Source organism: Lepus europaeus, chromosome X (assembly GCF_033115175.1).
Source record: "Lepus europaeus isolate LE1 chromosome X, mLepTim1.pri, whole genome shotgun sequence".
NCBI classification, from domain to species: domain Eukaryota; kingdom Metazoa; phylum Chordata; class Mammalia; order Lagomorpha; family Leporidae; genus Lepus; species Lepus europaeus.
The window spans coordinates 43,327,790-43,352,285 of record NC_084850.1 but is presented as its reverse complement, the minus strand read 5'-3'; the positions used below and the strand labels follow the sequence as shown (position 1 = coordinate 43,352,285).

The 24,496-nt window shown below is 47.0% G+C and overlaps 1 pseudogene; it reads left to right on the top strand.

Annotated features, from left to right (window-relative positions):
- The first annotated feature begins 8,580 nt into the window (after positions 1-8,580).
- LOC133753095 (high affinity cAMP-specific and IBMX-insensitive 3',5'-cyclic phosphodiesterase 8A-like) lies at positions 8,581-11,182 on the top strand (annotated as a pseudogene).
- Positions 11,183-24,496: the final 13,314 nt, after the last annotated feature.

Below are 24,496 nucleotides of genomic sequence, written 5' to 3'. Positions count from 1 at the left end.
TAAGGCGTTTTAAGGATAAATTGAAACATATCTGAGGAGGAATTAGCTTCTTGGGCACCCATGTCAGGGACATAAAAACAGTACCGTTCCAATACAACAACTCAAGCTGCTGCAGACAGCCTGAGAACTGGCTAGACAATCCCATGGCATGGAGATCTGAGGCATTGTTACTTGTTAAACAGACGTGTTGAGGTGCACACAGTCCAATTAATAAATGCGCTAACATTTTGCATTACTCTAAAATTAGTGATTTGGGTTTCATTAAATATTTGTAACATCTCTTTTTGATAAGACAACAAATTTTTTAGTGGATGGAACATGGTGGGTAACCATTTAGCCATAATGATAGTAGCCTCTTACTATCTATAATTGTTACATTCTTGTAGGTTTGTGCAATCTTAACTATTTGCGGCATATTTTGATTTACATTTTTTTTTTGTAAAGCAAACCACGCATAACCTGCCCAAGCATTCCTATTAATAATAAAGGTAGAGTTAGTACATAATACAAAAACAGAATGGGTAGTCTGGACACTTTGTCACGACAATTTCTCATTTCACATAGTAATACTAATTTCACAACAGGTAACATTTACTTCAAGTGAAATATTTAAATGCAGGGTGAGGGCTGTCCAGTGTACACTGATCTATATTTTTTTACTCCCAGTGTTTCTTATCCACAACACCCTCTTCAGTAAACCAAGGACTAATTTTTTTAACAGCACTGATAAATTGCTCTACGGTTTGTTTCTTTAACCCTATTCTCTACATCTGCAATAAAGTTTTCACAGCCTTTGTCATGGCTTGCTTTGTTTCTTTAAATGCACATTTAAATCTTTTCCGAGCAAATCCCAATGTTGCTCATCCAGGACTCCTTCTTCTTTGAACCAAGGACTGACTATTCCTATAACATTAATGAACTGTTTTATGGCTCGCCTTTTTTAACCCTTGCTTCTCGTGCCTTGAGTGAGGCTTCTAGCCCTTTTACAAACATTTCTTGCTTAGTTGTTTGTCCCATAGTTTCGTCGCTCCACTTACCCTCGTAGCCTGTATCGCGGACGGGTCAGGACGCGGTGGCCACTATGCAGGTCTTCACTCGCCTTCTCCGGGCCTGTATCACAGATGAATTGTCTGCGGTGGCTCTTATGAGATGAGGCAGCGACCTAAATGAAACAGCCGGCTTTTCCAGCGACGTTCAGCTCAATTCCCGTTCCTCATGCCCCACGTTGGGCGCCACTTGCCCCGGCCCGCGGGGTAATCAACTAGGACATGAGGAGGGCAGACCTGAATGGAGAGACAAACCAGACACGAGAAGGGAGACCAAGACAGTATTCTGATCAAGGTCTCACTTTATTGGAGAAGGAGGCAGCTTATATAATACAAGGCAAGGATTGTAACAGTCGAGGGCAAGCAGGTGTCATCTCACAACATAGTTTAAAGGAATAATTTCACAGGAATCAGTATCAATTTGAGAAAGGGAGTTACAGCGAGGTCTCACAGCTAGCAGACATGCTTATCAAGGTACAAGAAAGAGAGCACTGAAGCCAGATGGCCAGGCGCTAACCACATCAGTGAGCTGTACACATGGAATTTTCTAGTGACTCCTCCTTACAGGAACATAGTTGAAGGTTAGTCTAAACAAAGGCCTACACAGGGAACCCAGCACAGTGGCTCCCAACATACAGCACATTAAGGACAGAGATCCCACATGAGGAGCAAGTGCACAGTGACTCCTGTTGCTGACCCAACAAATTGACACTCTAGTTTATGGCACCAGTAACCACCCTAGGCTGTCGTCATGAGTTGCCAAGGCTATGGAAGCCTTCCAAGTTCGCCGACTCTGATCATATTTAGACAAGGTCATAAAAGACAGGGTGAGGATAGTAACCAATGTTCCTAAGAGTGGCATTAACCAGGTCTGAACAGCATTAAGTGGGGAAGAGGACCATCAGTACACACAGGTTGGGAGTAGAGCCATTGGTGGTAGAGTAGAGGTTATGATTACGAGGGAATGAGGCCCAAGTGCGCTAGACAGGGTCTAGAACAACGGACAGAGTCATTATTAGAGGAGCCAAGAAAGGTGCTGTCTAAGCTACAATTAAGTTTTCTGGTTGAGAGGCAAATAGAAGCTGACAGAAGGTAAGCCCCACTTTTTAAAGGTTCTACCACTTAACATTGCCACAGTGAGGACTAGGCTTCTAATACATGAACCCTTAACAGTATCAAAACCGTAGCAATGCTGTGTTATATAAATGATTATTCCCCATCCAAAGATAATTATTTTGGTAGTGAGTGGGGGCAGTAATTAAATGGTTTGTTTGCATTTAATATCTCTGGAAAGATCACGCAGTTGAAATTGTGATAATTTCATTTTTCTACATCTTGTCTAGTAAAAGCTAGACAAAACTTTAATCTTGAGTTCAGTTTTTTTTTTAAAGCGGTGTTTTTATTTTTTATTTTTTATTTATTTATTTTTTATTTTTGACAGGCAGAGTGGACAGTAAAGGGAGACAGAGAGAAAGGTCTTCCTTTTTGCTGTTGGTTCACCCTCCAATGGCCGCCGTGGTAGGTGCACCGCGCTGATCTGATGGCAAGAGCCAGGGGCTTATCCTGGTCTCCCATGGGGTGCAGGACCCAAGGACTTGGGCCATCCTCCACTGCACTCCCTGGCCACAGCAGAGAGCTGGCCTGGAAGAGGGACAACCGGGACAGGATCGGTGCCCCGACCGGGACTAGAACCCGGTGTGCCGGCGCCACAAGGCGGAGGATTAGCCTGTTAAGCCACGGCGCCGGCCTTGAGTTCAGTTTTTTAAAAAAGATTTATTTATTTGAAAATCAGAGCTACACAGAGAGAGAAGGAGAGGCAAAGAGACAGAGGTCTTCCATCTGCTGGTTCACTCCCCAATTGCCTGCAATGGCTGAAGCTGTGCTGATCCAAAGCCAAGAGCCAGGAGCTTCTTCTGGGTCTCCCACATGGGTGCACAGGCCCAAGGACTTGGGCTGTCTTCTGCTTTCCCAGGCCATAGCAGAGAGCTGGTTAGGAGGTGGAGCAGCCGGGATTCGAACTGGCGCCAATATGGAATGTCAGCACTGCAGGCTGTGGCTTTAACCCACTGCGCCATAGCACCGGCCCCTTGAGTTCAGTTTTAAGCAATAAAAATGTGACCAACAAAATACTTAAAACTGAAAAAAGAAAAATTTTAAGTGACTGATGACTATGAAGATGTTACCTTTAAATTGTTCAATTTTGATTTTTTTTTACTCTGGTGCTCCCTTTTATATGATCAGCATCCCATGTAAATATTTGAACATCACTATGATCTAGTAGAAAGTGTGATGACCTGGGAATTGAATCTCAAGATTCTGGTCTAAGCTATACCATCAAGTTGCTGTGTGGTCTTGTGAAAATAACATGACATCACCAGGAATGGGAAAAAAAAATAGGCTATGGGATGGATTCCCTCCAGCTGTTAATTCTATGAAAACAGCAAATTTAGATGGTAACTATCTACTTCAAGCAAGGCATTTAAGTCTTTTTCTTTGAGATTTGAATGAGATGGCTAATATGAGCTGACATATAATATGATTGATTGGGGTTATACCTAGTTGAATAAGTGGCCTCAGAGTTAGGGGATTCCCAGGTCAACTTTTCTTCCATGACACTGTTAGCATAAGATTATTTTATACCACGATATCATCCCACTTTTCATAACACATGAACTGAAAAGAAGGAAAGGAAAAGTAAGAACCAGGGTAGAAAAAGATACAGGGCTCTTTTCCTGCATATCTCTGAAGAGGGATATGCCCAAGGTGAGGTCTTAAATTTGGTGCTGGGATTGAGGGTAAGGGTAGGAGAGACGAGCTAGTATCCAGTAGGAAGACTGATCTCTGATACCCCTTCTTGGGCCTTCAACTCTGTTTCTCTAACATAGATTGTTTTAAAGATTTATTTTATTTGAAAGAGTTACAGAGAGGCAGAGAGAGAGAGGGGGAGAGGGGGAGAGAGAGAGAGAAAGAGAGAGAGAGAGAGAGAGAGGTCTTCTATCCACTGGTTCACTCCCCAGAGGGCTGCAATGGTCGGAGCTGCACTCATCTGAAAACAGAAGCCAGGAGCTCCTTCCAGGTCTCCCACGTGGATGAGGGGCCCAAGGACTTGGGCCATCCTCCACTGATTTCCCAGGCCATAAGCAGAGAGCTGGATGGGAAGTGGAGTAGCCGGGACTCGAACAGGCACCTATATGGGATGCCGGCACTGCAGACAGTGGCTTTACCCACTATGTCACTGCACCGGTCTCTCTATCATAGATTTTGACTTTGGACCCAAGCCAAAGCCAAACCTATTTCCTGATTGGCCTGTCTGGCACTGGACAAAAGGCCCCCAACATCAAAAACCTGAATCTCTGCAAAACTGAGGTGAGGTGTGATACTCATATAGTCCTGTGAGCAGAAAGGAAGGGCTCATCAGAGTGGTGGCAGGAGACAACAGGGAAATGGATTTGTAGGCAAGGGAGGGACCCGTGGGTGCAGGTCCACTGCCTGCCAGGTCCTCTGAGAAGACCATGGTGTGCTTTTTCTCTCTCTCTCTCTCTCTCTTGCTTTTGCTCTCGTTCTCTTGCTCTCTCTCCCTCTTCTTCCCTCCCCTTCTTCTGACCTGCTCCCCTTTCCACCTGGTCGGGTGTGTTTCTCCCATCTGTACATATGGCTGCCTCCAGCGCACCCTCCCGTAGTTGTGTCCCGGGAAGCAGGGCTCCCTGTCCTCACCAGGGACAGAGATGCTGGAGACATGGACTCTGGTGGGTCCTCCAGCCCAGGGCCTCGTGCTGACTCAGGCTTCCTGTCCTTGGACTGAGACGGGGCTGGCTTCCCTCTCCTGTCCTGAGAGGGGCCCTCCTTCCCTTGCTCCAGAGGGGTCCTCCCTGCCTGTTCCAGGCTGACACGGGAGCTTTCGTGCCTGACACTGAAGGCTGAGGCTCCGGGTGGCTGGCAGCAGGACGTCTGTTCCTCTGGTGCAGTGCTATCATCATGGTAAGTCAAAAAACAAAACAAAACAAAAAAATAGAAACAAAACATGGTAGGTCAAGGGAGAGATCAGACCAGGCCACCAGACTTTCTTGTCCCAAAATACCTCACCAAACTGAAATGCCCACAATTATTCACCATTTTGACTTAAAAATATTTGGAATTGTCTTTGGAACGTGAATAATAAAATGCACACAAATTTCCCAGGTAGAACAACATCTACGGAAAATACAGAAAACCAGCACTCAAATAACATATGCACAAAGACTACTTTTAAGATTGCTGTCGACCACCTCTTGAGAGCATAGGGAGCTCTGGGACACACCAGGAAGTAGCAAAACAAGTACTCATTATCCTCTGAAATCCTCGATTTTTTGATCATATGAAAGAGATATTTCCTTCCTTTATAATATGTAGCTTTATGGAGGCAAGCCCCATCAGAAAGAATGTGACATTAATTTTTAACCAGAGAAAAAGAAAATTTTGTTGGGAGGATGAGTTCATCTAGGGGTTGGGGGCAGCCCTAGTACTGATATGTATGTGTGGTGAAGGGTAGACACAAATCTGTGAGTATAGATATTTTTAACATCTATATTCTTCTGTATTGATGGGAACATGCATAAAACTGTTGTGGTAAAGACCTAGCTGAAGTCTTTTGGAGGCAATATTTTCATAGCATTGTCAGCCATACTCTAGGGTTCAATCTATACCATGAATATAAAACGTTGAATGGCTTAGTGTTCTCAAAAGAGAAAACACATGTTTGGAACACAAACGATTAACCAAGAGTGGCCTCCACTCATTTTTTCTCCAACTGATCCACTCGGGGAAAACTTTAGGTCTGATTCTTAGAATTCTGAGCTCTGCAATATTAGAAGTCCTGATCCCTAAAAGAGGATCACTTTCACCAGGGACAACACAAGATTACCATTAACTTATAAACTACAAATGTCACCTATGTAACTTGTCCTTCTTCTTTTTCTTCCCAAAGAAACCTTTTATTTAAGGAATACAAATTTTATAAGTACAACTTTAGGAATATAGTGATTCTTTCCACTATACCCACTCTCCCACCCCCTCTCTCACACTACCTCCTCCTCCCTCTCCCATTCCCAGTCCTATTCTCCATTAAGATTCATTATCAATTAACTTTATACACAGAAGACTGACTCTAAAATAACTAAAGATTTCAACAATTTGCACACACACACACACACTCACAACAAACTATTTGAGAACAATTTTTACAGTTAACTCTCATAATACAACTCATTGAGGACAGAGGTCCTGCATGGGATGTTAGTACACAGTGACTCCTGTTGTTAATTTTTTTTTGACAGGCAGAGTTAGACAGTGAGTGAGAGAGAGAGACAGAGAGAAAGGTCTTCCTTCCGTTGGTTCACCCCCCAAATGGCCGCTATGGCCAGCGCTGTGCCGATCCAAAGCCAGGAGCCAGGTGCTTCCTCCTGGTCTCCCACGCGGGTGCAGGGCCCAAGCACCTGGGCCATCCTCCACTGCCTTGCCGGGCCACAGCACAGAGCTGGACTGGAAGAGAAGCAATCGGGACAGAATCTGGTGCCCCAACTGGGACTAGAACCCGGAGTGCCGGTGCTGCAGGCGGAGGATTAGCCAAGTGAGCCATGGCACTGGCCTCTTGTTATTAATTTAACAATTAACACTCTTATGTATGACATCAGTGATCACCCAGGGCTCTTGACATGAGCTGCCAAGGCTATGGAAGCCTTTTGAATCCACAAACTCCATCAGTAATTAGGGCCATATGCAAAGTCGAAGTTCTCTCTTCCCTTCAGAGAAAAGTATATCCTTCTGTGGTGGCCCCTTCTTTCCACTGGGGTCTCACTCAAGGAGATCCTTCATGTAGCACATTTTTGCCACAGTATCTGAATAGCTCTCATGGGCTTTTCAGCCAGATCAGAATGCCTTAAGGGCTGAGTCTGAGGTCAGACTCATTCTATGAGTCTGCTGTGTGGACTATTTGCCATATTGGAACATTCTCTCCTTTTTAATTGTATCTATTATTATTATCATACACTTGCTCTTATGTATATGATTCCTTTAACACTTAATCCTATCCATATGATCATTTTAACACATAATATAATAACTTTAACACTTAAGATGGCATTTTTACCACCCATCTTAATAGGATTTGGGGTCCCATGGCAAGTTTATAAACTGTACCCTTAGAAGTAAGTTTGTAGGAATGTATGCAGAACTATACAGCTTTACAGTTACAGACTTCCTCCTCCCTCTCTTATTCCCACTCTTATTTTTTACTGAGATCTATTTCAATTGACTTTATACACATATGATTAGCTCTAGGTTAAGAGTTCAACAAATAGTATGAAGAAAAAAAAAAACTGTTCCTTGACAGTTGAGATGAGGGCTGTTCAAGTCATTGCTTCTCAAAGTGTAAATTTCACTTTTACAGATTTCCTTTTAGGTGCTCTATTGGTTATCACAGATCAGGGGGAACATATGGTATTTGTCCCTTTGGGACTGGCTTATTTCACTAAGTATGATGTTTTCCAGATTCATCCATTTTGTTGCAAGTGACTGGATTTCATTTTTTACCACTGTGTAGTGTTCCATAGAGTATAAATCCTATAATTTCTTTATCCAGTCTTCAGTTGACAGGCATTTAGGTTGATTCCATGTCTTAGCTATTGTGAATTGAGCTGCAATAAACATGGGGGCACAGATAACTCTTATTTGTTATTTTCATTTCCCTTGGGTAAATTCCCAGGAGTGGGATGGCTGGGTCATATGGTAGGTCTATATTCAGATTTCTGAGGTGTCTCCAAACTATCTTCCACAGTGGTTTTACCAGTCTACAATCCCACCAACAGTGGATTTGGGTACCTTTTACCCACTCCCTCACCAGCATTTGTTGTTTGTTGATTTCTGTATGAAAGCCCACTCTAGACCAGCACTGCGGCTTATTTGGCTAATCCTCCACCTGCGGCGTTGGCATCCCAGGTTCTAGTCCCAGTCAGGGCACCGGATTCTGTCCTGGTTGCTCCTCTTCCAGTCTAGCTCTGTGCTGTGGCCCAGGAAGGCAGTGGAGGATGGTCCACATGCTTGGGCCCTGCACCCGCGTGGGAGACCAGGAGGAAGCACCTGGCTCCTGGCTGGATCGGCAGAGTGCACCAGCTGTAGTGGCCATTTGGGGGGTGAACCAATGGAAAAAGGAAGACCTTTCTCTCTGTCTCTCTCTCACTCACTGTCTAACTCTGCCTGTAAAAAAAAAAGCCCATTGTGGCCCTGGGAAGGTGCTTCTCACAAAGGGTTGCTCAAGCACCTCTCCCTTTTCCCTCCCTTCCTCCCTCTCTCTCTCTTCCCCCTCTCCCTCTTTCTCTCTCTCTCTCTCTCTCTCTCTCTCTCTCTCTCTCTCTCTCTCTCTCCCTGCCTCCACCCCTTCCCTGCTCCCAGTGATCCTTCATCCTCATGCATGCTACCACAGCCACATCCACCATCCTCATCTGATACCCAAACCGCTGAGGCCACCTGACCTTGAACCTGACCTTCCAAAACTGTAGCAGTAGCTGACATGCAGTTTAGTCCCATGAGATTTCATCAAGATCAACTTCAGGCACTTTTGTTGTTTACCAAAGAAGATAAGCAGTGTAATGGACTGTTCAGGGCATGTGAAAAAGCAGAGTTTAAATGTACAGTCACCAAGGAGGCCCAGGCTGTGCCGGCCTGTTTCCTGGACAAACATCATGACATCATCATCATGGACCACAGAAACCCCCGACGGCTGGATGCAGAGGCACTGTGCAGGTCTATCAGATAATCCAAACTCTCAGAAAATAGTCATTGTTGGTGTAGTACACAGGATGGATAAGGAGGAACTGTCTGTGATGCCCTTCATTGCTTCTGGCTTCACCAGGAGGTATGTAGAGAACCTCAGCATCATGGCCTGTTACAATGAGCTGCTGCACCTGGAGTTTGGAGAGGTGTGGTTTCTGCTGAAACTCAGGGCTTCTAACTCACTATTCACTGCATTAAAGAAGAGTCAAGAAGAAATTGAAATTACAAATGAAGACCACATTACACAGTAGGCAAATCCGGCATTTGAAACAACAATGGGCTATCAGTCAGGTGAATTAATAGGAAAGGAGTTAGCAGAAGTGCCTATAAATGAAAAAAAGGCTAACTTGCTGGATACCATAAATTCGTGCATCAGGATAGGCAAGGAGTGGCAAGGAATTTATATGCCAAAAAGAAAAGTGGAGATAATATACAACAGAATGTGAAGATAATACCTGTTATTGGACAGGGAGGAAAAAGTAGACAGTGTGTGTCCAAAGTAGACACTATGTGTCCACTATAAGAATGTGCAATGACAACAGTAAGGTTGAGGAAATGCCTGAATGTGTTCAGTCTGACACTGGTGCAGAGACTCTGACAGGCCAACATGAAGACAGGAGGAAAGGCTCACTGGACGTCAGAGCTATTGCCTCTTGCACAAGTGAAGTGTCCAGCCAGAGATGCCATTCTTCCATGGCCCGTGTACATTCCATGATGATCGAGGCACCCATCACCAAGTTGATCAATATTATCAATGCTGCCCAGGACAGCAGTCTCATGCCTGTGACAGAAGCCTTGGAACCCCTGAGAACCACTGAATTATATTCTCCCCAGTTCAGTGTTAAAGATGACCCCCATGCCAATGACCTTGTTGGGGGCTTTAATGTCTGATGGTTTGCCGAGGCTGTCAGGGAATGAATACGTCCTTTCAACCAAAAGCCTCCCACAGGTCTCATGCAGTATGATCACTCCCGCCCTTCCATGGATAGCTCGAGCCATGGAAGACGAAGAAACCTGGGACTTCAACATTTTTTAACTGGAGGCTGCCACCCACAATAGGCTTTTGATTTTTGATTTTATCTTGATCTCAAAATCTTTGCTCCTTTGGAATCTTTGAATTTTTTTTTGACAGGCAGAGTGGATAGCGAGACAGGGAGAAAGGTCTTCCTTTTTGCCGTTGGTTCACCCTCCAATGGCCGCTGCGGCCAGCGCATCTTGCTGATCCGATGGCAGGAGCCAGGTGCTTCTCCTGGTCTCCCATGGGGTGCAGGGCCCAAGGACCTGGGCCATCCTCCACTGCCTTCCCGGGCCATAGCAGAGAGCTGGCCTGGAAGAGGGGCAACCGGGATAGAATCCGGTGCCCCAACCAGGACTAGAACCCGGTGTTCTGGCGCCGCAAGGCGGAGGATTAGCCTGTTAAGCCATGGCACCGGCCTGGAATCTTTGAATTCTTAAACTGCTCCGAGTCAACACTGAGATACTGGCTACAAATTATTGAAGCCAATTACCATTCTTCTAACCCCTACCACAGTTCTATACATTTTGCCGATGTGCTTCATGCCACGGCCTACTTCCTGTCCAAGGAGAGGATAAAGGAAACTTTAGACCCAATTGATGAAGTGCCTGCCATTCACAGCGTGGACCACCCTAGGAGAACCAACTTGTTCCTGTGTAACGCTTGGAGGGAGCTGGCCATCTTGCACAACTACGTCGTTGTGCTGGAGAGCCACCACATGGCCTTGGCCTTCCAACTGACCCTTGGAGATGATACGTGCAATATCTCTAAAAACATGGAGAGGAATGACTATCGGACATTGCTCCAGGGTATTATCAACATGGTCCAGGCCACGGAGATGAGAAAGCAGTTTGAGCACGTCAGCAAATTTGTCAACAGCATCAACAAGCCCTTGGCAGCACTAGAAGAAAATGCGGAAACTATGATAAAGATCATGAAGCCATGAAAACTATGCTCAGAACTCCAGAGAACCGGACTCTAACCAAACGAATGCTGAGCCAGTTTGCCGATGTGTCCAATCCTTGTCGACCGCTAGGCTACTGAGTGGGCTGCATGCCTCTCCAAAAAATATTTTTCTCAGACCGATAAAGAGAAGCGGCTGGACTTGCTTGTGGTGATGCCGGTGTCTGACAGGAATGTCCACAGCATCCCCAAATCCCAGACCTCCTTCATTGACTACTTCATCACCAACATGTTCAATTCCTGGGATGCCTTCGTGCACCTGCCTGATTTAATGCAGCATCTTGACAACAACCTTAACTACTGGAAAGGACTGGATGAGATGGAGCTGCTGAGCCTGCAGCCACCTCCATAAGAGTGTGGGAAGGAACCGCTCACAGAAGAGCATGGGACAGGCTCAGCCCAGGCCTAAGCCCCTGAGCCTGTGTCTCGCCCATCAATGGGAATCTCTGAGGGCAGCCAGATCTCCTTGGTCTCTTCAGTATTAGGCAGAACTGTCCTGGTCCACATGGCCTGTGAAAGTGCATGGGACACTCTGCAGCCACCATCCAATGCTACTGCCATCCAGCAAAATTTGGCCACAAGAGTGGGGGCCAGGGCTGGCACTGTGGCATAGCGGGTAAAGCTGCTGCCTGCAGTGCTAGCATCCCATATGGGCACCAGTTCGAGTCCTGGCTCCCCCATTTCCAATCCAGCTCTCTGCTGTGGTCTCAGAAAGCAGTAGAGGATGGCCCGGGTCCTTGGGCCCCTGCACCCTAGTGGGAGACCCGGAAGAAGCTCCTGGCTCCAGGCTTTGGGTCGGGGCAGCTCCGACCATTGTGGCCGACTGGGAAGTGAACCAGCGGGTGGAAGACCTGTCTCTCTCTCTCTCTCTCTCTCTCTCTCTCTCTCTCTGCCTCCCCTTATCTCTCTGTGTAACTCTGACTTTCAAATAAATGGATAAATCTTTAAAAAAAAAAAAGGAGTGGGGGCCTGCGGCAGGGGCTCTGCAGAGTGGCCCCCAGGCACCACAATTTACATCAGCTTCCCAGTGAGACAGTGCTCCCTGCACTCAGAGACATAGCTGCCCTTTCACATCACAGAAGGTGCAATCACTCACTTTGGAACGCTACTGAAAGTGACTTCTCTTTAAAAATTTAGTAGCAAATGAAAAATAAAAAGGAAATTCTGAAGTTGATTATTGCTATAAATTATTAAAATGTTTTATTTATTTTATTAGGAGTTCAATATTTTCTATGAATTTAAAAATACTTCAAAGCCAACTTCAAATGCCATGATCAAATTTAGATGACTGGTATCCATTAAATATGTGTTTTGCAGACTTATTTTCCTAATGAGAATTTAAAATATTATAGAATGACACATTTTTATTGCACTATAGAAACATTTGTGTATGTTAAACTGTTTTCTGATTGATGCTAATTGGAAGAAGCATTTTGCCAGTGTTATTCCAGGGAGCAGAGGAGATGGTGTCTTCGAATGGAAGACACAGGGCTCTGGAACACCCTGGCACTCCATAAGCTTTGCACCAACACCCCAAATAAAATTACACTCGCCTCAGTTTGCAAAGGAAAGTTAGGACTTAACACTTTTTCCTAAAATTTATATGTGAATTTCCAGAAGTCTGCCTTATTTTATACTGTTTCTATAAAATATTCCCTACAAAAACAAGAGCAAAAATGGAAGATTTAATGAATTGACTTTTTTAAGGAATTATTTTATTTATTTGAAAGTCAGAGTTACAGAGAGAAGTAGAGCCAAAGAGAGAAGTCTTCCATTCCACTGGTCCACTCCCCAAATAATTGTAATGGCCAGAGCTGAGCTGATCCGAAGCTAGGAGCCAGGAGCTCCTTCTGGGTCTCCTATGACGGTGCAGGGGCCCAAGGAGTTGGGCCATCTTCTACTGCTTTCCCAGGCCATAGCAGAGAGCTTGATTGGAAGAGGAGCAGCCAGGACACAAACCAGCGCCCTTATGGGATGCAGGAGCCGCAGGCCAGGGATTTAACTCACTGTACCACAGCGCTGGCCCCCACATTGTCTTTTCCTAATTTTTTAAAAGATCTATTTATTTATTTACTTGAAAAGCACAGTGAGAGAGAAAGAGGGAGCGAGTGAAACAGAGGGAGAGATCTTCCACCCATTGGTTCACTCCCCCTAAATGCCCACAACAGCCATGGTTGGTTGGACCAGGCTGAAACCAAGAACCCAGAACTCTATCCATATCTCCCACGTGTCCTAGGAAGGACCCAAGCACTTTGTGTCATTATCTGCTACCTTCCCAGGAATACTAGCAGGAAACTGGATCAGAATCAGAGTAGCCATGATTGGAACCAGCACTCTGATATGGGATGCCAGCATCTCAAGCAAAAACTTAATCTGTTTCACCACAATACGTGTCCCTTTTTCTAATGCTTAGTGTCCAGGTTTTTTGGTCTCAGAGTATTTTTTTAATCATGTTGCTTTTACTGATTATTTTTTATCTCTAAATAATAATGGAATTAGAACCTGGACAAATCAGCAAATATGAGTGCACCAAAATGAATGGAAAGGAAGAATATTCTTAACACATGCTAAATAATCATCACTCTTTTTTTTCAGTTGACTTTGTCAGCTTCTTTTGAGGCCTCTAACTATGACTGCCTCCTTTTTCTTTTTCTTTTTTTTTAAGATTTATTTATTTGAAAGGCAGAGCTACAGAGAGAGAGAGAGAGAGAGAGAGAGAGAGAGAGAGATCTTCCACCCACTGGTTCACTCCCCAGATAGCCGCAATGGCCGGAGCTGAGCTGATCCGAAGCCAGGAGCCAGGAGCTTCTTCTGGGTCTCCCATGACGGTGGGGTTGTCCAAGAACTTGGGCCATCTTCTATTGCACTCCCAGGCCATAGCAGAGAGCTGGATCGGAAGTGGAGCAGCCAGTACTCAAACTGGTGCCTATATGGTATGCCGGCACTGCAGGTGGCGGCTTTACCTGCTACGCTACAGCGCCAGCCTCAGGATCATTGCTCTTTTATAGGCACAGTTCTTTGAAAGGAGGAAAAGAAAATCTCAGCACATCAATTATTACAAATAGGATTAGGATAAAAGGCTGATGTACGGGATGTTCATTCAAATGGCCTTAGCAGTTATAACATAGATCTGGAGGGAAGCCAAGAAGTTTAATTTGGAGCATTTTATCCTCTCTGAATATAAGAAAACAAAGAAATAAAACACTGAGTTAATGATCACCATCTAAACTACCTAGAACGAGGGCCTGGCATATTGCAGTCTGACATGGATAGAGAAGTAACAGTGAGTTTCTAGTCAATGAAAGCAGGAGGGAAGTAGGATTAGGGAAACACCCTGGAACTCTCTTGAGTCTGACACTGTGGAGGGTTGTTCTGTCCTGAACTGAGCACTGTGAATATTCACTCACGGTTTCTGTCTTACCCTGCAACAGTTCTGGGAAGTTGTCTTTTGAATTATGCTGAGTAAGAATCCATTTGTGCATACCCTAAGTTTCCTGTTGGCCTCTTTAAACTGAAGGAAAGTGACCTGATGGCACGTAGGACCAAAGTGGGTGTCCAGTTAAACTGGTGGTACAACATGGAAATCTTTGACAAACCTTAAAGCCATTGCTTGGAATCTTGTGGAGAAGAAAGAATTCGGTGTAGTTCAAAGTTGAATATGCATTTGAGGAAGTTAAAGTGTTATTGAAGCTCTTGAGGGTATCAATTCAGGCATCTATGGATGCTGAGAAAAATCTGGGATCTGGGCAGACCAGTGCAGGGAGGAGTGCCACTTCCGGGACGGAGAGTGTGTGTGAACTAGGCTCATGTCTGGAAAAGAGCACCAAGGGACTGCGCATCCTGCTGCACTAAACGGAAAGTCAACCTCTCAGACCTTCCTTCCTCACAAGAGATCAAAGCTATGGAGACTGGATTTAACTGGACTTCAGAATTTCAACTGGAAAGAATGCATTGAGGGGCCGGCGCTGTGGCACAGTGGGTTAAAGCCCTGGCCTGAAGTGCTGGCATCCCATACGGGCACCAGTTCAAGTCCCGGCTGCTCCACTTCCGATCCAGCTCTCTGCTATGGCCTGGGAAAGCAGTGGAGGATGGCCCAAGTCCTTGGGGCCCTGCACCCGTGTGGGAGACCTGGAGGAGGCTCCTGGCTCCTGACTTCAGATCGGCGCAGCTCCGGCTGTGGCGGCCAACTGGGGAGTGAACCAGCGGATGGAGGACTTCTCTCTCTCTGCCTCTCCTCTCTCTCTCTGTGTGTAACTCTGATTTTCAAGTAAATAAATAAATCTTTTAAAAAAAAGAATATTCTTCCTTTCCATTCAAGCTGCAGCATGGGTGTTATTTGCTTCTTTCAGTAAGTGTTACACAGAGAATCATGAACGAAAAGGAGCAGAGGGGCTGGTGCTGTGGTGTAGCGAGTTAAGCCGCTGCCTGCAGTGCCAGCATCTTATATTGGTGCAGGTTTGAGTCCTGGCTGCTCCACCTCCGATCTAGCTCTCTACTATGGCCTGGGAAAGCAGCGGAAGATGGCCCAAATCCTTGGGCCCCTGAACCCCTGTGGGAGACCCAGAAGCTCCTGGTTTCTGGCTTCGTATTGGCCCAGCTCTGGCTTTTGTGGCCATCTGGGGAGTGAACCAGTGGATGGAAGATTCTCTCTCTCTCTCTCTCTCTCTCTCTCTCTCTCTGCCTCTGCCTCTGCCTCTGCCTATCTGTAACTCTGCCTTTCAAATAAATAAATAGATCTTTTAAAAAAAAGAAACAGAATGGACATATTTGGAAAATTCACAGCCTGGCCAGGAAAAGGAAGAAAAATCTTTTTTTTAGGACAGGAATGTGTATTAAACAAACTACTTGCTAAGGAGATTAGCTCTCACGTAAAAGATAGCCACATGCCAATGGAGAAAGTAAAGGGAGCAGGACCCTGAAGACATTTCAGGTATCTTCCGGGCCAATCCGCCCATCACAGTCCTATCAGAGATTTAAAAGTAGAAGTTTTTCTCGAAGATCTTCCAGGGAAGAATTCTTTCAGGAAACATCCTCACAGCACCCTGCTCACCTAGTTTTCCAATGGCCTGATCCATATTCTGGTTTGCTGGCAAAGTGCCCCAGGGTTGCTGCAACTGGGGTTCAAACAGAGTGAACCTGGCTGGATGCACACCTTGGCATTAGCCACCTGATAATGGGTTTTGCAGGTATGCAAAAAGCAAGAGAGTTCTAGAGTCACAGATTCCACCAAAATTTCAAAGGAAAGCCTTTGAAAAAAGCCTGGGAGAGCTGTGATGCCGGTTTAGAGCCTGATACCGAGGTGTGGGAGCAAAGCCACAGTGGAGAATTCAGACAAGTAGAAGTACCAGCAACATGAGACCCACACTGAGGAGAGCTGCAAGCCACGTGCCAGGCAAGCTTGGGAAAGCTGCTGCCATCAGTGTGCAACTGCAGAGACAAACCACGCGGGCAAAGACCAAGGGAGTCCAAGAGGCATGTAGGCCTCCACCAAGATTAACAAGGATGTTTTGTGCAAAGTGTGGGCCCAGACAAAGGTTGTTCACAGGAACACAGTCACTGCAGAGTCTACACTAGTGCAGTACCAAGTGCAAAAGTGCTGGGGGGGGGCAATTGGGGTTGTTGCGGACAGTCCCTACCAGGGCAATGCCTAGTAGAGCTGCAGAAATGAGACTCCAGCCCAAAGGACACTGAAGCATAGGTGGAAGCCAGAAAAGCCACAGGGCCAGAGCTGCGCAAATCCTTGGGAGCTCACCTTCAACAGAGTGTGGCCAGGAGGCTGGAACGGAGTTTCAGGGTTCCACGTGTTCCCTGCTGTGTTTTGGGATTGTTCAGGACCAATGAATCCTTTCTATTTTGTTGTGTCCCCTTCTGAAATAGAAGTGTATAGCCTGCGCCTGTGCTACCATTGTGTCTTGTATGGAACTTGTTTTTAGTTGTAGAGGGGTCACAGGTTAATGGAGTTGCCTTGAGTCTCAGATGAGACTTCGCATGAATTCTGAAGCAAGTTAAAACCTTGAGCCTTTTGAATGACTGTACATTGAACTTGAGAAGGACACAGGTTTTGTGGTTCCAGGGACAGAATGCTGTGGGGTTTGAATAGGGTTTGGCTCCCTATACTTGCAAACATTTTAAACACCAAAGTCCTGTTGATGGTTAATGGATTACTGTTACTAGCTAGTGGAATAAAGGTGGGTGCTTGATTCAATTATAGTGATGAGGAGGTAGAGCTAGGGAAATGTTCCTGAGCCACAGGGGCATGCCCTTGGCAAGTCTTCTTGAAAGGGGGATGGTTACATAAGCAGAGTTGAACTTAACCTCTTTCTCTACTTCCTGGCTCGCCATACCTGTTCTGCCATCGCCATTGCCATTGCCACCCTCTGTCAGAAGCCTCACTAGCGGTGTCACCCAGTTTTGGACTATGAACTTCCAAACTGTGAGACAAAAGAAACCTTTTTTCAAAGAGTAGCTTCTCTTAGGCATTTTTAAGTTCAAAAAAATCTGACTATTACAATTTTGTTTCCATTTTCATTTATTTAAATAATTTTTAGAATTGCCTTCTTAATTTCTTCCCTATCCCATTAGATGTTCAGGAGTAAGTTGTTTAATGTCCATGCATTCCAGTAGATTCCAATGGTTGTCTTGTTACTGATTTCTAGTTTTATTGAATTATAGTCAGAAAAGATACTCAGTGTGATTTCTATTTATTCTAAAATAGCAGCAGATGAACTAAGACAGGAAGTTACTGGGTTCCGATTAGGCCAGAGGAGGGGGACCTCACGGGAAGGTTCACGTCGAGGTGGGAAGGGAATGGACAGCCCTCTTGTCTCTCCATGAGCACACACCGAGGGTAGACCACGTGAGCACAGGTGGAGAAGGCAGCTGCTTACGAGCCCTGGGGAGGGTGCTCACCAGACACCGCGTCTGCTGGCACCTGGCTCTTCCACTGCTCGGCCTCCATGGCTCTGGAATGCCATGCCATAGTTTAAGCCGCCCAGTCTATGGAGCTTTGTTATCGCTGCGTACAAGACAAGACAGCATAAACACACACACACATGCGTTCGGTGGAAATGGAACGGCTGCAAATCTTACTGTACAACGTACCTGATTGAACTGAGCATCAAGTTCCCGGCCTGCTGTCTGTGTGTGTCTTGTTGAGATGTCTCAGAAGGTTGATTACATTCCTAAAGTGTTCCGGGAACTTTCACACTTGCACTTCGTCGGAAATGACTCTGCTGCTTAAAGAGAGTTCCTGGTTCACAGAGCAGTCTGAGGTGCGTGTGCATACCCTGCCCTCCAATTTGTGGAGGGTTAACTAGATTCTCTTCTCTGTGCTTGGCAGTATATTCTGTATGGTTTAAAATGCTGTGGAATACTTTTGTAACACACCGGGTCTGCCCTGTGTCTCATTTCAAACTGCAAGAGCACCAGGTTGGGAGGTGCAGTGGACAAAGCAGTCACATTGGTTCCAACCTGGGCTGGCTCGGGAAACTGCGTGTGATTTGGGTGGCTAGTGTAGGCCCTTCTGCCTCAGGCTACGTGCCCTGGGAGCCCGGAACATAAGCCCTCAAAGCACAGGACTCCCCAGGACGGCAGCTGTGACGAAATCCACATGGCGGATCTGTGCTCCCCTGTGGATCAGTGACAGGGCCCTCAGACAGTGACATCACAGTATCTGCTGCTTCCGTGGGTGTTCCCACTGCACACTAAGCCCACAGCCCTGACCCCAAACCACGTACCCCAGCCAGCACCCTCAGCACACTGTGGCTCTCTGGGTGCTCTGTACAGTGGAAGTGCTGGTGTTGTTTCCCTTAGGATAACAGATCAAGTATAATTCTCGCACCTGAAGCTCTACAGGGGTGCGCTGGAGAAACTTCCTGGGCCTGCTGTACACATGCAACAAAGTGACGAAGGGGCACAGGCACTTGGTATCTCGAGCCAGGAACATAGTTTTGAATTGTTCAGACACTACCTACAAAGTCAGGAACAAAATCAGAAGCCAGCCACATTATACTGATTTTCAGTGAAAGGCGTTACACGGAATACCGAGATGACATCACTATCTAGGAGGGATATAGAAGGTGGGTTCACAGTCTCGTCCCGTTGCACTGTATCGGAAGGTGTCTTGAGTGGGAGTTTGACTGGCCAAACGTGGCTACAGCCAGGACCAGACCAGCACGCAGAAGTTCCGCCACAGTGTCTTCAGTAGAAAGGTGTGAGCACGGAGACTCTAAGGAGAGACCCAGAGGGACTTGTGTGGGTAAAAAGGTGTGAGCAAGGGGATTCTAAGGAGAGACCCAGAGGGGCCTGTGTGGGTAGAAAGGTGTGAGCACAGGGAACTCTAAGGAGAGACCCAGAGGGACCTGTGCAGGTAGAAAGGTGTGATCAGAGGAACTCTAAGGAGAGACCCAGAGGGACCTGTGCAGGTAGAAAGGTGTGAGCACGGGGACTCTAAGGAGAGACCCAGAGGGGCCTGTGTGGGTAGAAAGGTGTGAGCACAGGGAACTCTAAGGAGAGACCCAGAGGGACCTGTGCAGGTAGAAAGGTGTGAACACGGCAACTCTAAGGAGAGACCCAGAGGGACCTGTGTGGGTAGAAAGGTGTGATCAGAGGAACTCTAAGGAGAGACCCAGAGGGACCTGTGCAGGTAGAAAGGTGTGAACGCGGGGACTCTAAGGAGAGACCCAGAGGGGCCTGTGTGGGTAGAAAGGTGTGATCAGAGGAACTCTAAGGAGAGACCCAGAGGGGCCTGTGTGGGTAGAAAGGTGTGAGCACAGGGAACTCTAAGGAGAGACCCAGAGGGACCCATGTGGGTAGAAAGGTGTGAGCACAGGGAACTCTAAGGAGAGACCCAGAGGGACCTGTGTGGGTAGAAAGGTGTGAGCACGGGGACTCTAAGGAGAGACCCAGAGGGACCTGTGTGGGTAGAAAGGTGTGAGCACGGGGACTCTAAGGAGAGACCCAGAGGGGCCTGTGTGGGTAGAAAGGTGTGAGCACAGGGAACTCTAAGGAGAGACCCAGAGGGGCCTGTGTGGGTAGAAAGGTGTGATCAGAGGAACTCTAAGGAGAGACCCAGAGGGACCTGTGTGGGTAGAAAGGTGTGAGCACAGGGAACTCTAAGGAGAGACCCAGAGGGACCTGTGTAGGTGGAAAGGTGTGAACGCGGGAACTCTAAGGAGAGACCCAGAGGGACCTGTGTGGGTAGAAAGGTGTGATCAGAGGAACTCTAAGGAGAGACCCAGAGGGACCTGTGCAGGTAGAAAGGTGTGAGCACAGGGAACTCTAAGGAGAGACCCAGAGTGACCTGTGCGGGTAGAGAGGTGTGAACACGGGAGCTCTAAGGAGAAACCCATAGGGCTTCTCCTGCCCTCGGTTGCTACAACTCAAGGGCCCCTAGGCAAGGACACAAAGCAGCCTTCCCTGTGTTTTCCGTCCGAGTTGGTCCTGGTGAAGGACTTGTTGCTGTTGAATTTCCCATAAGCCGAACAAGCCCATGACGGCTGGGTCTCCATCCGTTCTAATCTCTGCTGAGGCTTCCACGGACGTGACCTTAGGCTGCTGCGCTCACCGCTCTTCTTTCTCCCTGGGGGACCTGCTTTCGATGACTCAGATCTGCTTAATTACTGATGAAAATCACTGGAAACTCATCAGGACCCTTACTCCAGGATCTGTCCTTGAAATGCAAAGTTTTCTTCAAAAGTGCTCTGTGTTGGCTGAAAAGGGCAGCAGGAAAGCCTCAGGGTCCCCCCATCTGCTGTTCTCTCAGGGCACCAAGCTCCTCCTGTCTGGCCGCCTCCCCAATAGCTGGCTGCGCTGTCATCCATCCCGCGGGGCTTCCTGTAGGAATCTCCATAGTGGGATTAGCTGGAAGGTGAGCGCCCACATCCGCCCGCCCTCCCCGCACACCACTCTTCTGTACTCCTCCCACCGGAGCCTCCTGCCAGCAGGCAGTGGAGCCCTGCCAGGCCATGCAGGAGGCCTCAGTGCGGCCCACGGGATGCAGGCGAGGGGCCGGGCAGGCGTCCTGGGTGTTGGATCACTCTCCAGATCCAAAACCAGGTGACAGGAGCTTCTTCCAGGGGCCCATGGAATTGGGCCCTCTTCTACTGCTTTCCCAGGCCATAGCAGAGAGCGGGATCAGAAGTGGAGCAGCCGGGACTTGAACCGGCGCCCACATGGGATGCCCGCACTAGGCTTTACCCCCAATGCCACACCGCCCACCCCTCAGTGTGCTAATTCTTAGACGCCATCCAGACCTGCTGAATTAGAAACTCTTGGGGTATCTGTAAGCAATCGTTTAACAAGCCTGCTGAAGTTTGAGACCTATATTCCACAAAAAATGTAGTAAAAGTGTGGACTGCTAAATTAAGGAATTAGGCACGAGTTTATCTCTCATACTTGTGCATAACCTTCAGTCAAAGTAGAATGTGTTCATGTCTCAAGTATTTTTTCCATGACAAAATAAACAACTAGGAGGCCGGTTCCATCTGCTGGCCAAATCCAGAATTGCAGTTGGCTATCTTTTTCTTTTTCTTAGCTAGCATGCCTTTTAAAAGATCATGTTCATTTATTTGAAAGGCAGAGAGAAAGAGAGGGGGACGGGGTTGAGAGGGAGAGAGGGTAGGGGAAGGGGAGAGGGTGAGGGGAAGGGGAAGGGGAGGGTGAGAGAGAGAGGGGAGGGGAGGGTGAGAGGGAGAGGAAGAAGGAGAGAGAGAGAGGGAGACTCCTACCCACTTGGTTCACGCTCCAAAGGCTCTCAACAGCTGCGACTTTGCCAGGCTGAAACCAGAAGCCTGGAACCCACTCCAGGGGTCGCACTGAGACTGCAGAGACCCAAGGAGCTGACACATCACCTATGGCCTCTGCGAGCGCATGCTAGCAGGCAGCTGCAAGGGAAGCAGGCTCAGGACTCCAATCCTGGACTCTGATACGGGGTGTGGGCGTTCCAAGTGCCTTAACTCCGGTGCCAATGCCTGCCCCTGGCTATCACGTTTCAGTAAAAGACCCAGGAAGGAGGGAGGGATGGAGAGGAAAGGAGGATCCCCCCTGGGAAGCCGATGGGCAGGAACTGCCTGGGCATTGGGTGGCAAAGGAAGCAATCATTCAACAGTGAAGTAGGCAGAGCCCACGGGTCACGTGACAGGGCGCGGTGCATGTGCACCTGTGGCTGCCTGAGTGGCTAGAGACATAAAGCTGTACATCACCTCCTTTCCATGTCACAGTTCACCTTTCCAATACCGACAATTCTACTTTGCAGCGTTAGTTTCATAAATCAAATCACAACTCGGCTTCCTGTGCTTCAACACTTTATCTTCCTTATTTGGCTAAGATCCGCGTACGTGCTCGCCCAGACCTTAAGGACACAGGTTACCCCCACATGCTGAAGTGACCACTTCCTTCTTTCTTATCTTAAAATACGTTACTCACACTCCGAGCTCCCATACGTAGGCGGCTGCAGCGCTGTGCTGAGCTCTCTGAGCTGGGGAACGAAGCAGCCTAGCGTCAGGGAGCACTGCCTCGTGTCTCCTTCCTTCCATGTCCTGCCCCGAGATAACCGAGCGGTGTATTTGGAAAGGGTCTGCACGTGTTTCTGTGGGCTTCTCATACTGAAAAGATGACGTAGGTGTCCATGTCCTAATGAAAATGCCTCTGGTTCAAAGTTTAGACCATGTTGCACACTACATGCTGCATCTAGCTTATATACGTGTGTATTCGCTCAGTGCTTTTCATTATATTTCCTTGATCTTGGCCTTGACTGAGGTCTTGGCCATATGGAGGTTGCCACTCATTTTACTTGGAATTTTCCATTGGCACAGAGGGACATGACTCCTTTTGCTCGGCTGGTTTCTTTAGGTGTCAGGCAGATTGCTTACGTCTCTAAGTTATGTTGCAAATGCGTCCTGTCCAATGTAAGACCCGCCCCTGGACCCTGATCACAGCACTTTATGGGTGCCGTTGTGGGAAGGGGTGGTAAGGCAGCCACTCCGGACGCATCAGTGCTGAGCTGTGCACGGTGCTCCCTGCCTTCAGGAAGGTGAGCCTCATCGGCACCCGGTGCTTCCTTCCGACATCCTGGCCACTGTCCCAGGAGCAATACATCTCTTCACGTCCTGGCCTCTGTGCTCTGACCTGAGGCCATTTCACCCACCGGCTCCAGGAGCGATCAGCAAGGGTTGTAGCCACTTCAACGTGGCAGTTCCTCACTTGAGTTAAATGCTTTAACACAAGGGAAAGGGAGGAAGTGGGATTTCAGGCTGAGGTTATCCTTATTTTACTGAAAAGGGTGTTTTATGGCGACCATGGGAAAGTGATGCTCTAACAGGCTGCCCATTGTGCCAAACTAATGCACCAGGATATTAACCATCCTGCTTGCACCCTCTTCCAACCGGAAGCTATTCGTTATTAACAAGTCGTGCGCTGTCAGTTTTGTGTACATCTAGGGCGACCTCAGGTCTACACTGGCCCTGAACCTAGCAGAAAAACCTGACTCTGGGGGGAGGGTGAAATAACAGGAGATTAGGACCTAATGAATGTGTGGTGCTGGTGAACTGAGACTGTGAAGAAGGAGACGGTGGGGGAGAGAATTCACGTGAGTGCTCTCCAGAGACGCTACAGTTCGGTAGCCTTGGCAACCCAGTGGGAGACTGCAGGAGAATTTGAGCCCACACTGAGGGCAGCACAGATTCCCTGTGTGGTCCTTGGGAAAGAGCTTCTGATCTCTGGCTCCTGTGGGTATATCATTTGCCTCCTAACTACCTCCAATTACATTCAGCTGTGCGTAATTACGTCCCTTTTAAATCAAAAAAAGAAAGAGAGATTTACCACACCTAACCTGGGAGTGTCATCTTTGACACACCCTCAACCCTGAGGAACCAAACAGAGCTCTCAGTCCACACTCATCTCAAGCCTCTAAGGCTCCACTGAAAGCAGACAGTCCACTTAATATAGAGCCATAGTGTACCAAGAAAAAACACCACAGTGAAGAAACCAAATATCTCCAACATGCCAAACAACAAACGCAAAAACCAAGCTAACAAGAATAAGGAAGACACTATGACGCCCCCAAATGAAAAAGACACCCCAATTCAAGATTATGAAGATGATGAGATAGAAGCAATGCAAGAAGCGGATCTCAAAAAATTGATAAGAACATTAAGAAGTTCTCAAAAACAAATTCTTGAACTACAGAAATCCTTAATGGACAAGATAGAAAATCTCTCTCGTGAAAATGAAATATTAAGGAGGAATCAAAATGAAATGAAACAACTAGTGGAACAAGAAACTCTGATAGTGACGAGAAATCATAATGAAATGAAGAATTCAATGGATCAAATGACAAACACATTAGAGAGCCTTAAAAACAGAATGGGTGAAACAGAAGAGAGAATATCAGACTTAGAAGACAGAGAACAGGAAAGGAAACAGGCAAACCAAAGAAAAGAAGAAGAAATTAGAAATCTAAAAAATATTGTCGGGAATCTACAGGATACTATTAAAAAACCCAACATTCGGGTTCTAGGAGTTCCTGAAGGCATGGAGAGGGAGAAAGGATTAGAAGGCATTTTCAGTGAGATACTAGCAGAAAATTTCCCAGGTTTGGAGAAGGACAGAGGCATCTTAGTACAGGAAGCTTATAGAACCCCTAATAAACATGACCAAAAGAGATCCT